The 13,760-nt window shown below is 36.0% G+C and overlaps 1 long non-coding RNA gene across 3 annotated transcripts in view; it reads right to left on the bottom strand.

Annotated features, from left to right (window-relative positions):
• The window catches only part of LOC116817955 (uncharacterized), an 87,352-nt gene that overhangs the window by 56,415 nt on the left and 17,177 nt on the right, over positions 1 to 13,760 (bottom strand). The window contains exon 4 of one of the 3 annotated variants that reach the window (XR_004372053.2): positions 11,259 to 11,946. The exons of the other annotated variants lie outside the window; for them this stretch is intronic. This is a non-coding gene — a long non-coding RNA (uncharacterized LOC116817955). Of the gene's footprint in view, positions 1 to 11,258; positions 11,947 to 13,760 lie in introns of those variants that run through there. 3 annotated transcript variants of the gene reach the window in all.

Below are 13,760 nucleotides of genomic sequence, written 5' to 3'. Positions count from 1 at the left end.
AGTAAAGTGCTGACCTTGCCTGGTTTACATCATAATAAAATGAAAGTGGGATTCACTTGTTCAAGGCAGGGACCCCACATCATCATTTGTGTTATATATGTGTATACTTATATATATGTATATATCTTTGTGTGTATATATGTGGTATAATAGTAAGTACTGTACAGTAGAAATACTACTGATGAGAGAAAGATAAGAATCTATATAGAATTGCTCCCTGATCCTAAAAATATGAATATTAAATAATAATAATCCAAAGGTATTTACATAGACAAATGTAAAAGAAATATTCCATTAAAACTTAGACTTTTCCCATGAGACTAAGATTCTAAATTATATAAATGTCAAAGTACTTCAACAAGATTATTCTGATCAATTAAAAAGACTGGATTGTGCACAACTGCATAGTTAAGATACAAATAATTATGAAAGCAAAATAATAAGTTGTTGATTATTAGTTGAGAATTACTTTATTCAATGTATAAGATTTGGAAGTTCTCATTAAAGCAACTATTTTTCAAAATCTTAACAAAGCCTGTATTAATTTCAAATTGTGAAGACTGTGTGAGACTCTTATACTCAAAATTTCTCTGGGATTAAAGTAAATTTGAATAAATCTAAATCTGAATTTCAATATGGCAGCATATTTCTGTTCTGCCACTTCACTATTAGTACAAACTGATTTAAAGAACATTCACTGTACAAAATAATACTGAGAGATTGGCTGCCTCCAATCCTCAGTGCAAGATGTCTCCTTTTTTGCTTGAGAGCTTTTTTTTTGTCCATTTCTAGTTCATTCTTTCATTGTATTTATTGAATATATCATTGTTCTAATCTCTGAATATTATGTTTTTGTCAGCAAAGTGTAACTGTTCTAACAAAACACATTCATCAACACCAAGAGTCTTTTTAGACCAATCTAAATGAATTATAAATGATTTCTTTAGAACTGGCTTTTCCTAAAACATCTTGAATTGGAAACAAAACTAAACTAACGCAGTCATGCCAAGACTTTTCATGATGAATAAACAAGACAAAAAGTGTATCCTTGAAATATGCAGAAGCAACTTATTAAAGACAAGCAGATAGGTTACATTCTCTCTTGATAATAATGTATATTTAAAGGTAGCCACTAAGGTGTCAATACTAATTTAGTGGATTAATTCCATTACATACTGTTAACTTTCCCCACCTAATCTCATTTATTAAAGCTGCCTTATTTGCTGAAAATCTGCAGCTATAATTTAATAAAATATTATAAATGCAACCAGGTCCAAGAAATATCTAATTTAGTTTATTTAAACATACTTACCTGTTTCTAATATAAACACTTGAGCTTTTCATCTAAAAGCCCTGGAAACATTGTTCCTTTATATTCAGGAATGAACCATTACTAATTACAATACTGCTTACAGTAACTCATCCAGTTCTGTGTGCTAAAGAACAGAATAATCCTGTTCAGCAAGCTGGCCTTTAACATTTTTGTAAAATGTGAGGAGTCTAACAAGTGAGTAAGTTATTATTTAAAACATTTGGTACCTATGTACACACTCAAAACTCTAAAGGATGATGATAATTCTTTGCACCTCTGTAGTGCCTTCCATCAGAGGAACCCACAGCAATTTAATTAAATCATACTACAGCACTGCAAGGCAAGTGAGTATCTGTATTCCGATTTATCCTGCACTGATGACAGGGGAGTTTTCTGTTCAGATCAGTGGGCCACGTAAAACATCATGACTCCAAATTCACTCTTTCATTGGAATCTCTGGGCCAGAATCACAGTTGGTGCAAATCAGCATAGTGATTTATAACACCAAAGGATCTGGCCTTCCATGGCTAAATCAACTCTTTCAGCATATTTGTTTAAAAGATATGAGTTCTTTAACTCTGCTAGCTATTAAACTGGTTTGGCAGACTGCTCTCTTTGGGAAATCCTAAGTGTCCACATTTGCAGTTTTAATAACAACAATCTGCTTGAACATAAAATGGATTTGACACATAGAGTTTGTAAATGGATAAAGGTTGAGCAAGAGTGCTACATACAGATACACTATTAAATATACTGCATAATACAGTATTTCATTTGTTTTGAGCTAGTCTTCTGATTCTATTTTTACTCACTGTGATTTACCACCAGTATCCTCTGGGTGATAGTTAAGGAAACAGATGCTGGGAATCTCTGTCCCTCTGGTTCCTGAGAGGAGGGCTCTGACTCACACTCATGCCCAGTCTCTCCTTTGTACTCACACATGCAAAGGGTGGTGGAGTGAAACTTAAATTACTGCTTGATTTCCAGTTTCTCATTGCCAGTTTCCTCAAAGTTTCCACTTACGTATTTTACTGCCTTACCAGTTTCATTTAAAACAGACTTTATTACGTTTCCCCTTTCAAAACCTGAACTGCATGTTCCCAGGATAAAGTTAAATTCTTTTCTTTCAAAATATTCTTTATTTAGGATTTTCCAAATGTAACTAGATTGAAAAATGTACAGATCTGGGACTAAGTTAATTTTTAACAGATGTTTCATTCTATATTTTTCCTCAGACACTGAGGAAAAAAAATACATGTATAGAATTTAGCACTCAAGAATGAAAGACATATTAGATCACCAGTTTCATCCCATAAAAGGGAAGAATAGAGCTCCCCAGCACAGGACATATATTACACAGATATTATTATACTGAATCTGTGCTTATTAATAAAGGCTATCATATAACGATTGTGTGTTTGTGTATATAGGCAAATCTTGACAGGATTGTTGGCATAAAATGACAAACTATTTCCTAAGAGGTTGAAAAAGCGGCAGGCCAAGGTAGTTCATAGTGGTCCTCTCCAGTGCAGTAGGACATACCAAGTGTGACCTTGCATGCTATTGATCTCAATGAATGTTCTTTAAAAACTAGTGCCAAAACATGCAGCCCTGTAGCACTGAAGAGTTAAACTGCTTTCCTTCTACTGTTTAGAGGAGGTGTCTGCTTGGCTAGAATAAGTCACAGCACAATTCTGAGATGTGGTCCAGTGCAATTCAACAATGTGTTCTGGCCTGGCACAGTTTATAGAAGAAACAGTATAATTAATTTGGTGGAACAGCTGGATACACAGAATGCAATTAATTTTGCTCTGAATATTAACAGTTCCACAGTAGTGGGAAAGGGATATCAGTCAATAGATTTTTAGATTAACTAGTTTGTGAGCAATAAAGCAAATTAATGCTGGCATTGTAACAGCATTTAGATGAACTGGTATATGAGAAGAAATTTAACAATTTAATAAATATGCACACACATTTATATAGGAGTACATAACACCTAAATTTCAACCTCTAGCCAAAAAGTGAAGAGAAGATTCAAAGAAACAGACTACTCTGTTCATTAAATAGGGCAACCATGAATCTTCCTCAGTTTACTAGTTCATCTTTTAGTATGTATCAGAACAGTGCATAATTAACATTCACATGTTGAAAAACTGTATCTCAGATAATCAGAGATATAGGAAATGTTTCTTTAACAGCTTATTTCAGGAATATTTCTCTGGTAAATGCTGGACTTCCAAACAGATGGTCACTGAACAAGAAACAGTTGAACAGTGGCACCCAGAGGTGAAAAGTGTATTGCTCCGAGAGATTTATATTATTTACAATAATGTATTTCTCAGCTACCCCTTCTGTCACTCCCATTTTACTCCCTTATCCCTCCCCCCCATCCAAGTAACCAATGCCAGAAATAGTCCTTTTTGCTGCAGTTTGGAAGAGCATATTCCAGTTTTCAAGAAAACCTGCTTTTTGTAGCAACTGCCTAGTGCAGTTGGATAGAGAAACTTTTTTTTCCTATTTATTTTCTCTAACCAAAAAAAATGATAAAAATAATAATGAAAAGAAGCAGCATCACCTCAGATGTAGTGTTGAAAACACAAAGCCCTGTACCTTCCCTAAACCAACAAAATGTAATGAGTAGGGACAGGGTATTAGAGCAACCCTTAAGGTCCTACTCTCAAAGGTTGGTGGATTTTTGGGGTGGGGAGCTAGGGAAGGTGGTAGGTGCAGCGGTGTTGCTGACAGAAGTGGTCCATATTCTGCAAGATGACACTGCTTTCAATAACTTTCTAGGGCTATTGTATTATAGAGCACAGAAATTCCAGCAGTGAGAGTGTCAAAATTAATCTGTACTAATCGCTCAGCACGCTACTGAACATACACCTAAGTGCCAGTTATTTATTTCACCAAAACTTTAATTAAATACAAAGAAAAAAATAGGTGGGTCTCTTGCATCAATCTAAGCAAGGCCCAATAAAATCAGGCCCACTGACTTTTAATTAAAAAGGCTATCCACCTTTGCAATTAACAATGGGTGCCTGCATTGCGCGGTTAAGAGTGGGGATTAGTACCTGCGCGGAATTGCAGCAAATGACATCCACGCACTCCCAGGAGCCCCCAATAAACCTTCTGCTAATGGGGCCAAAAGAGGGGAAGGATTTCTGCAAGCGTCTGATCAAAAAAACCGGCACACACAACAAAACTGGCCTTTGTTTTTAGCTCGGATCTGAAACACAACGTTTATTTTACTAGGGTAGGTAGAGGGTCTAGGGAGGTGATTGGAATTAATCTGACCCAATGGATTTTCGTTTGTTACTTAACCTGCATTGGCAGTGCGACCCTTTTCTCCGCTATCTTCCCCACACGTTGATATCGCGACGAGGGGTATTATTATTATCACGTGTTAGGGGCAATGTTGATGTGACAGGCGCCGGAATAAAACTCGTCTTTCCTGAGCTGTGCCTCCAATTCAAGCGTCCGTAAACTCTAGACAGACAGAAAAATGTGCCCAAACTTATCCTCTGCACCAGCCCGCACAGGATTTCATTTAAACTGCCTACCATCCCTGCGTCCTCCAGGAGCCGTCAGCTAAGGGTAATTTTCAACAATTTACGGGGCAGGCTACTTCCCTATACCTGCCTTTCAAGCAGGATTTAAAACAAATATGTAAAAGCACACGAGGAAAGAAATTGTGGCTCTATGCAAATCAATATCCTCTCCCCTCACTCCCAAACAAGAAAGTGGCTATTTGCATGCACTTTTTTGCACTAGAATTCCAGCGCAATAATACGCTGCAAGGATTCAGCATGTCGCAGTTGAATGTAAATTGTTGGGCTGGGGGAAGCTGTGGAGCATTGCAGGCAGAGAGCTGTCCCCTTTTCAGTGCAATGATCCCATAATGATCCCTGCCCAGTGATCATATTATCATAATTGTATCGCATAACGTCAAACTTATTGCATATTTAGCAGATCTTAGGGTTTATTACACATCAATCAAATTGATCCATTGAGCTGCCCCGCCGCATGCATGGAAAATCAGTAGGTTCTCGAAATGCAGAGGAAATCGGGGTGGCGGGGGGTGGTGCAAGGATTCGGAATACCGAGCAGTGGATAATGGCGCCACCCTGTGGCTTGGAAATATAAACCTTCTTCTAGCCTATATGGAAAAAAATAAAAAAAAACTTGCCCTGTAGAGTTATTACATTGTACACGGAATTAAGTTTGTTTTCATATCCTTAAAATACATTGTCAGGACGTCTTGGTATAAAGTCGGCCACTCAGCAGAATAGGGCAATGGTAATCATCAAGTGTTCTTTCCACATGTAGCTCTACAATTCACTGACATTCAAGACCATTTTCATTATTTGTACTAACTGAAGTTTTCATTTGTAATTTTTTTCCTCTCAAGGAAAGCCCAATAAAGATTGATTCAGACGTGTAAAGAACATTATCAGTGCAAAATCCCAGCTTATATAATATGCAGCCTTTCAACTGCATCAATCATAGGGGGGATTTAGTTTTCCTCCAGAAAATATTTTAATGAGCCCAACATATTTTAATGACTGTTTTGGCTTTACGGTATTCAATATGTGTTCTTTTAGCTGTTATGGACAGGGTTTTGGCTACATTGTTTTTACATTTTAAGTTTTAGTTCCCAGAAAATGTCATCTGTAAAGTGATCTATTCCTTCTGAAACAAAAGTTACTTAAATGCATGACTGAAAATATAAAACTTAGCAACAATGTTTTGACCACAATTCCTTTTTCAGGACTGAGCCATAAAGAAAAAATTGCCAAGCTATAAATAAAGACAACACCTTTAATTTCATATAAATATATAGGATGGGGAGGAAAACATTGTGAAGGGCAAGAATGGAAAGAATGGTAAATATTTCCTTTGAGGGGAAAAGAAAGAAAGAAAACCACTGTTCCTTCTAAACAAGCACAGTTGCCTTATATGGATGTACGAAGAAAAACTAAGTGTCTTTACTGGTAATAGACCAAGTAGGAGAAAAGTTGAAACGACATCAGTGTTTTTGTTTCAACATCAATATCAAGATAAGTGAAATACCAGGTAGCTTAGCCTCCCCTATCCTTTGTTTTTCTTTATAAATGTCCTTTTAAAATAGCTGGCTTTGGGGGAAAACCCTTTCCAACCCTGAAAATGAAAAGATGTTGCCTTAGCCCTTGTTGTTTTACTTACATCCCTATATGTCTTTTTTCCCTAGATGCTATTAACTAAGGAGATCTTTCCATATTTAACAGTCAGTTATGCTTAACTACCCAAACATATTTCCCCACATGCTCATCTCCCACCCATCTTGCAGACACTGCTGCTTACAAGAAAATTGATATTTGCAATACACTTGTATTTGGGTAAATGGTGTAATTACAACTGTGTACTCTTTTTTCACTATTAACATTTTTGTTGCCTGTGTTCATGCCTAGAAGCTGAAGTGTCCTGTAAATGTTAGATTATTTTATCTATATACACACCTCAAATACAAATAATGGGCCTGATCCTGAGGGTTGATAAGCACCTAAAATTCCTGCTTATGTCCATGATGGCTGAGGAGTGCTAATAGTCTGCATCAATCATCATATTAATAAGTGATGCAGGGGCTGAGCACTTCTCAAAAACAAAGTAGTTGCCAGACTGGATCAAGTCAATGGTCTAGTTAATCAAACATCCTGTTCTCCTATAGTGGTACACACAAGGTGCTTCACAGGAAGGTGCAAGACAACCCATGAAGTGCAATTCTGGAATAAGCCACCCATAGTTAATTTTCTCCCAAACTCAGGCAGTTGGCATATACCCTGAAGCATGAAGGATTATATCTAATGTAACAATGAATGTTATTATTTATATTACTGGCTAATATCTTGGATCAAAACAAAAAGATTTAATTTTGGATTGGAAGTTTGATGTCAGTTGAAAATATAGTTGATAAATTGGAAGCCTTCAAGAAAATAATAGACTGGACAAAATATTACATAATGTAGTGTAGGGGATACACCTGAATTGGCACAGAGATGGACTAGATTATCAAAGAGATCATTTCCATTTCTAACTTCAGTGACTATTATTAAAAAGATATAAAACACTTGAATTAAGTTATTTGGTATAATTAAAGTATATCAGAGCTATATAAGCAAACTCAATTATATACCTTTATTTCTGGACATATAATTTATGGGTTAAATAAATAAGGCAATGTTATTTATTTTGTAATTTCTGACACCATTTAGAAAAAGTAATTGTTTTATACACAGATTATAAAGCCCTTACCCTGTAATTGGATCCATATAGACAGATCCTTGACCTATGCAGATCTGACTGTAGGATCAGGACTGAATATGGGACAATAGGCTACATTCTGCTAAACAAACAGATATACCAAAATGGCAGTATTGTTTAGTAGCACTCTGAGTGTAAAAATAAGTTACATTTTACATACATTTATTTTAAACCTTTAAAGTTAGGCCATATTCCTCTTTCCCTCCCCCGCCCCACCCAGTTGCTCTGTAGAATGTGTAACAGTGATTTGTTAAGGGCTGGATCTTGCAAGGTGTACATATAAACATATGCACACACACACTTTCATTTATATATATGAAACATTTTTGTTCACATTTTATGTTAATGTCTGTTGCCACACTACAATGCTTAAACTATGTCCTGTAGGACAAATAAGGGCTGGATCCTGAAGCATTTACTCAGTCAAAACTTCCAATGATATCAATAGGAATTTGTCGAAGTAGGGCATAGAGTGGGGCAAAAAGTTTGACATAACTACATATTTTTGTAAGCTGATGATTACACCCTAGGTATCATAATAATAGGACCAACATGAAATATAGGGAGGAAATTACATAAATATAGGGAGGAAATTACATAACAATGGTCAGTTATTAGATAAAACCAATGTGTTCTACTACTTGGGAGTCCTTAGTTGTCTTACTTTCTCAAGAATTCTCCTCTCCTGCAATGGAATATGTAAATCAATTGCAAAATGTAAATCAACAGTAATTTTTTACTACTCAAAAGAAAATCAATTAATCCACTTTTCTCTTGTTTGCTTCTCATTCTTTTATTCTTTTGGATACTTTAAAAACTCATTTTGATGGCCAGATGAGATAACAGAAGTCATGAATCTTCTTATTGGATGTGGAGCTTGCAAGGCAATTTGCCAATCAGCGCAGAGCTCTCAGACCACCATTAAATCTGGTCAAAGGGAAGTCATCAATGATGGGTGACATTGTCTGTCTTTGGCCACAGCCACATGTGGGATCCTATTATTAGCCCCAAGTGTTAAGGGTGGCTGCACATTGATCCTGTCCCATTTGAAATCCATTTAGAAAGGTCTGCCATGGCAAATCAAAGCTGGGTACAGACACAGTCAGGTCAGTCATAAGAGACTGGTTTCTGACATCAGCTTCATACCATATCAATGCCACAGAAAAATCTGGGCAGTGTAAATGGGCCCATAATGGGCACCTTAGCGACAGGTGCACTCTTGGGTGATCAAAGAGGTCTGTTGTGGTAGGCTCTGCTTTGCCTAATATTCTCAATCATTCTGGTTGTAGCATTCTCATGATAGATGTGTGGAGGAGTGATGTTGCCTAACACAGGTACCCCATGGTACTGGGATGGGTCTAATCATCCAAGATACAATTTGCACAGTTGAATATAGTTGTGTGTCAACCAACTTAACATGAGATTATTGAAACCAGACCAGAGCACAGTATCATGATGCAGAGTAACAGAGGGCTAATCTGGTTGATCAGAGATTTTTGAGGATTTGATCCCCATGAAATGCTGGCCAATTTGCTTAGAAGTAGGGCCGGCTCCAGGCACCAGCGAAGGAAGCAGGTGCTTGGGGCAAAAGGGTCCTCAGCAGCAATTTGGCAGCGGGTCCGTCAGTCCCTCTCTTCCTCTTAGAGCTGCTGCCGAAGAGGAAGAGAGGGAGCGAAGGACCCGCCGCCGAAGAATGAAGCGGCACGATTGAGCTGCAGCCACAGTGCTGCCGATTGGCTTTATTTTATTTTTAATATTTTTTTTGCTTCACTGCTTGGGGCAGCAAAAGAGCTGGAACCGGCCCTGCTTAGGCTGATATGTGACGAAGTATCAAAGTGTTTCTCAGTTGGTTAGAATATGTGAGAGGTCTTTCTAGAGTTACTCTGAAGTAGAGTGAGTAGGATTCGTGTTTCAAGCGCTATCCACTGAGAAACATATTCAGTTCTTAGGCTGCTCTAATATTGTAAATATGGAACACACTTGAAACTATCTCGGTCACACTTGGTTGTATATGCCACCAACTACAGTATTTGGCCATTTTAATCAAGTCGGTGTTTAGGGCATCTTCCATTCTGGGAATGACTATGCTCAGATGCCAAAGCAAATATCTTCTGCATATGTGAACTTGCAGGACTGGATAAGTAGAAGTCATGAATACCTATCCACTTTTAAAAGATCACATAATTCAAAGAATATATATGCACCTTTAGAACCAAGGAAATGAGTTAAAATAATCATTTGCGACTTTAATATTTACCAGTTCTTAGAGAACCATGTAACAGGAGGAATTAACATTATAATAGATAAAAATCTAATTTCACCAGTGCAAAGGTACCAGAGCAATATTAAATTCAGGAAAAAATGTGTTCCTCTTTCAATTGTGTGTCTTTGCTAACAATTTGGAGGCATCCATTGTATTACTACTGCAGTGTTATTGAGCTAGTTTTATTAAGGCAAATTTATAGTAATGTTAGAAATTAATACCACTCTTATTTCCTCCATTGCCTGGCTTTATTTAATGCCATGAGGCATATTAATCAGTAAAGCCAACTAGTGCATGAAATAAAAGTATAAATTAACCAGTAACATGAATGTAAAAAGGGGCTTAATAAAATAGAAATAAATAACACTTTAGTGATAATCAACCCAGCCTGGCTTAACCAACCACATAGTGTCATACTGCTAAATAAAAAAAAAAAAAAAAAAAACACATTTAAATAAAGTTTAAATTGTGACAAACAGATAAACATAATAGCCAGACTTCAGGATAATACTTAATTCACTGCATTGTTTAAACACACACAAAATTTTTCAAGGTCCAACCGTGATGTAGGCAAAACTCCAATTGACTTCAGTATCAGGCACAAAATGTGGGCTATTTACTTATGAGATAAGAATGATATCAGAGTAATTCTGCTCTCTCAGTCTCTATGGTTAAATATGCAACCATATAGAATCTTTTGCATGGTATATTTAACATATATACACATCTCCAAGTATCCAATATTTACCTGATAGACCAGAATCGTCTTTTTAAAGCCATTTCACCCAACAGGTCATATATGTGTAATGTGTATAGTGATTTATTAAGAGCTTGACCTTGTAAAGTGTGAAGCCATTCTAACCTGTCATTAAAATGCATATTTTAAAAACATGTATTACATGGTATAATGGAACATCTCTATTGAGTAAATCCTTTTTTATCTCCAGGGTTCAGTGGAAGTCAATGAGACTACTTACAGTGCCTAAAGTTAAACCCATAGTAAGGCTTTGCAGGATCAAAGCTCATTTTGCAAGTATAAAATTGTTCATGAATCAATTTCTACCATTACTGCATTTGTCCATACAAATGCAATACCACCTGTTTGTGCCTGCAAATTCATTAATTGTATACTCAGAATGTTTGTATTCAAAATTAGAGGCTGAAAATTTGGCCCTAAACCTGTGAAAAGCAACAAATAGCAAAGTGTGAACTCCTCCTGCAGGCTCCACTGCAGAAATTAAGTAACAAACTGTTGCCATAATTGTTCTGATACGGATGATGCTGACATACAAACATGGAGCAACTTCATGACAAACATTAGGTTGGGTGGAGACGAGGTGGGAAATACTGCATCAGTGTTTGCCAAAGGGAGAAGCACAAAAATGGTAAAGAAAAAAATGTTTACTTTCAAGCTAAGATCATATAAAATAGAAAAATTTAAAACATTAACAAAAATAAAGTTCATTATATCATCATTTGAGAGATGCAATAATAGCAGAGGCAATAAAGATTTAAAAGATACTACAAGGTATGTTTGAGGCACAATCCTTAGATAGAGGCCTGTACAATGACAACCAGTGCTGTTTAACTTTGTCACATTTGCCAATTGTATAAAACAGGATTGCAGTCTGGCTGCATTTAAAAGTGTATCCTGGGTCCCATAGAATTGGTTAAGGATCTTATTTTAGAGAAAATGTAATAGCACTAACAGGAGGCAAGCTTAACATTTAGCCCAAGTGAGGTCCCAGTACTCTTCAGTGATGTTCACTAGGAGTTCTGTCAACTAATGAGTTGAACCATCTGTAGCAGTTTCCTAACAGATGTGGAAAATTCCCATACTGAGTCACATCTTCTTCTAATGGAGAGATCTGTGGAGGGCTCCATCGACAACATTCCAAATAAAGGATAGGATATTTAGCCATCAGGAACTCAAATGTAGCATTTCTTCGTTGTAAATAATTAATCAGCTTTTTTTTGCCAGAAGGCCTTCTATACACAAAATTCCCATTGATTTTACAATGAGTGCTATGCATGGAATGACTGAAGAATCAGAGGATCTTTTCTTTTCAGTCTAGTTCAAGCAGAATGAAATACACAAAATGAACAAACAGCACACATAGTGAAAAGCACACCAGGTATCTGAAATGCCTTCAGAATTAATATAATCTTATTTGCTTTTAGTAATAGATGGAAGATTTTTCTTCTATATAACTTTTAGCTCAACTATCATTTTAAATAATATGCCTGTGAGTTTGTACCAGTTGATGTAATCCCACAACAAAAATCATTGTTTTTTTAATTCAATGGCATTACATAGCAATGTATTTTCACACTACTGCAGTCACATACACATTAGACTGCCAGTAAGATTGTGACAGTCCTGCTTACTGCTTGCAGATGTCACTAACATTAGATCTATCTTCACAAAACATGATTTCAAGTGTGTTCATTTGGCTTATCCTTATTCACAATAGGTACCTTCATGGGTACATGTGACATTTAAAAAGAAAAGTTCTCCTTTATAACATTCAGTGTGATTTTAGTTATAAATTACTCATAGAGTATTAGTAATAATAATTGATTTTAGCAGTAAGTAAGAGTTATAAACAAGTCCCACTATTTAATTAAATAAATGCCTCAGCCTCTAATTGTATTTATTAGTATTCAAGAACCTTCCACAACCCCACTAAGATCAGTTATCACTTAATTAAACTAGAAAAAATAGCCAATGATTCTTTATTCAAAAAAATACAAAGTATCTTTTCAATTTCCCTGCAAATTTTACTTCTTTCTAATCAATTACATGATTATTTGAATACATATGTTTGATGTACATAAGAAATTAGCTGAATCATATCTTATATGCTTATAAAAATTGGACTTTTATTTTCACTTGATGAATCAAAAAAAAATAGCCATTGAAGACTTTTACACTTTATTAGCCACATTATAGCTCTCCTTCTTAGTGTCCATAAGTGAATCAATAGCAGAGATAGCATAGGTACACTCACGGAAGAATTACTCTCAACTGAATTTTTTGGGGAAAAAAACCACAATATTAAAATATACTGCATTTTTAAGAAATGCAGTATTTCTAATCAAATGCTACAGTAGTTACATGTCCAGAATAGAAAGCTAGCGATGTCCACAAATAAGAAACCAGAGACTAAAGACTGGCAAATGGTCTAATGCATGATGCAACCTCTCCATCAATAATGGCAAGAAGGTTTCAGATAAACAATCCCCAATTAAATCCTATTGGAAAATGATGGCAGATGTCTGTTTTATTTTTTCAGTCACAATGCAGTGATAACTCACAAATAAAATTTAATGTCACATTATCGTGATGCACGTAAAAATATACTGTACACTTACATAAATGACAAGTCTGAGACACTAGCTGTATATCATCTTTCACCACTAGCTGGCACCATAGCTTTAAAAATGTGGTGATGTAGCCCATTTTATATTTTTACTAATTAACCAGCCAGCCACATAATTTTCAACAGAAAACAATTATTCAGAGCAAATGAGAAATATTTGGGGTCATAAACTAAAATGGGTCTTAAAGTAGTATTCTCAATGATGTCTTAAGTCATTTGCTGAAAAAATAAATGTATAAAGTTAATGGACTCTGAGTTCATTTTTATTAAACAGAAATAAATGGTTCTATGCATAGATGTAAGTGTCTGATTTCCCTCACCCCTAGATGAGAAAATGTAGAGGTCACCGTGTTGGGTTATGAGGGGTATAAACCCAAATCAATTGCCACTTTACCAGACTTTCCAGTCCCAACTAACCTCACAGGGCACATCAGGTTCACTCCCAAAAAAACTTATTAGCAGGTCCAATAAAGAAAACTCACACAGTAGGTCTCTTTCGCTG

The sequence above is a fragment of the Chelonoidis abingdonii genome, chromosome 10 (assembly GCF_003597395.2).
Source record: "Chelonoidis abingdonii isolate Lonesome George chromosome 10, CheloAbing_2.0, whole genome shotgun sequence".
NCBI classification, from domain to species: Eukaryota; Metazoa; Chordata; order Testudines; family Testudinidae; genus Chelonoidis; species Chelonoidis abingdonii.
This window is presented reverse-complemented; position numbering and strand designations above follow the sequence as displayed.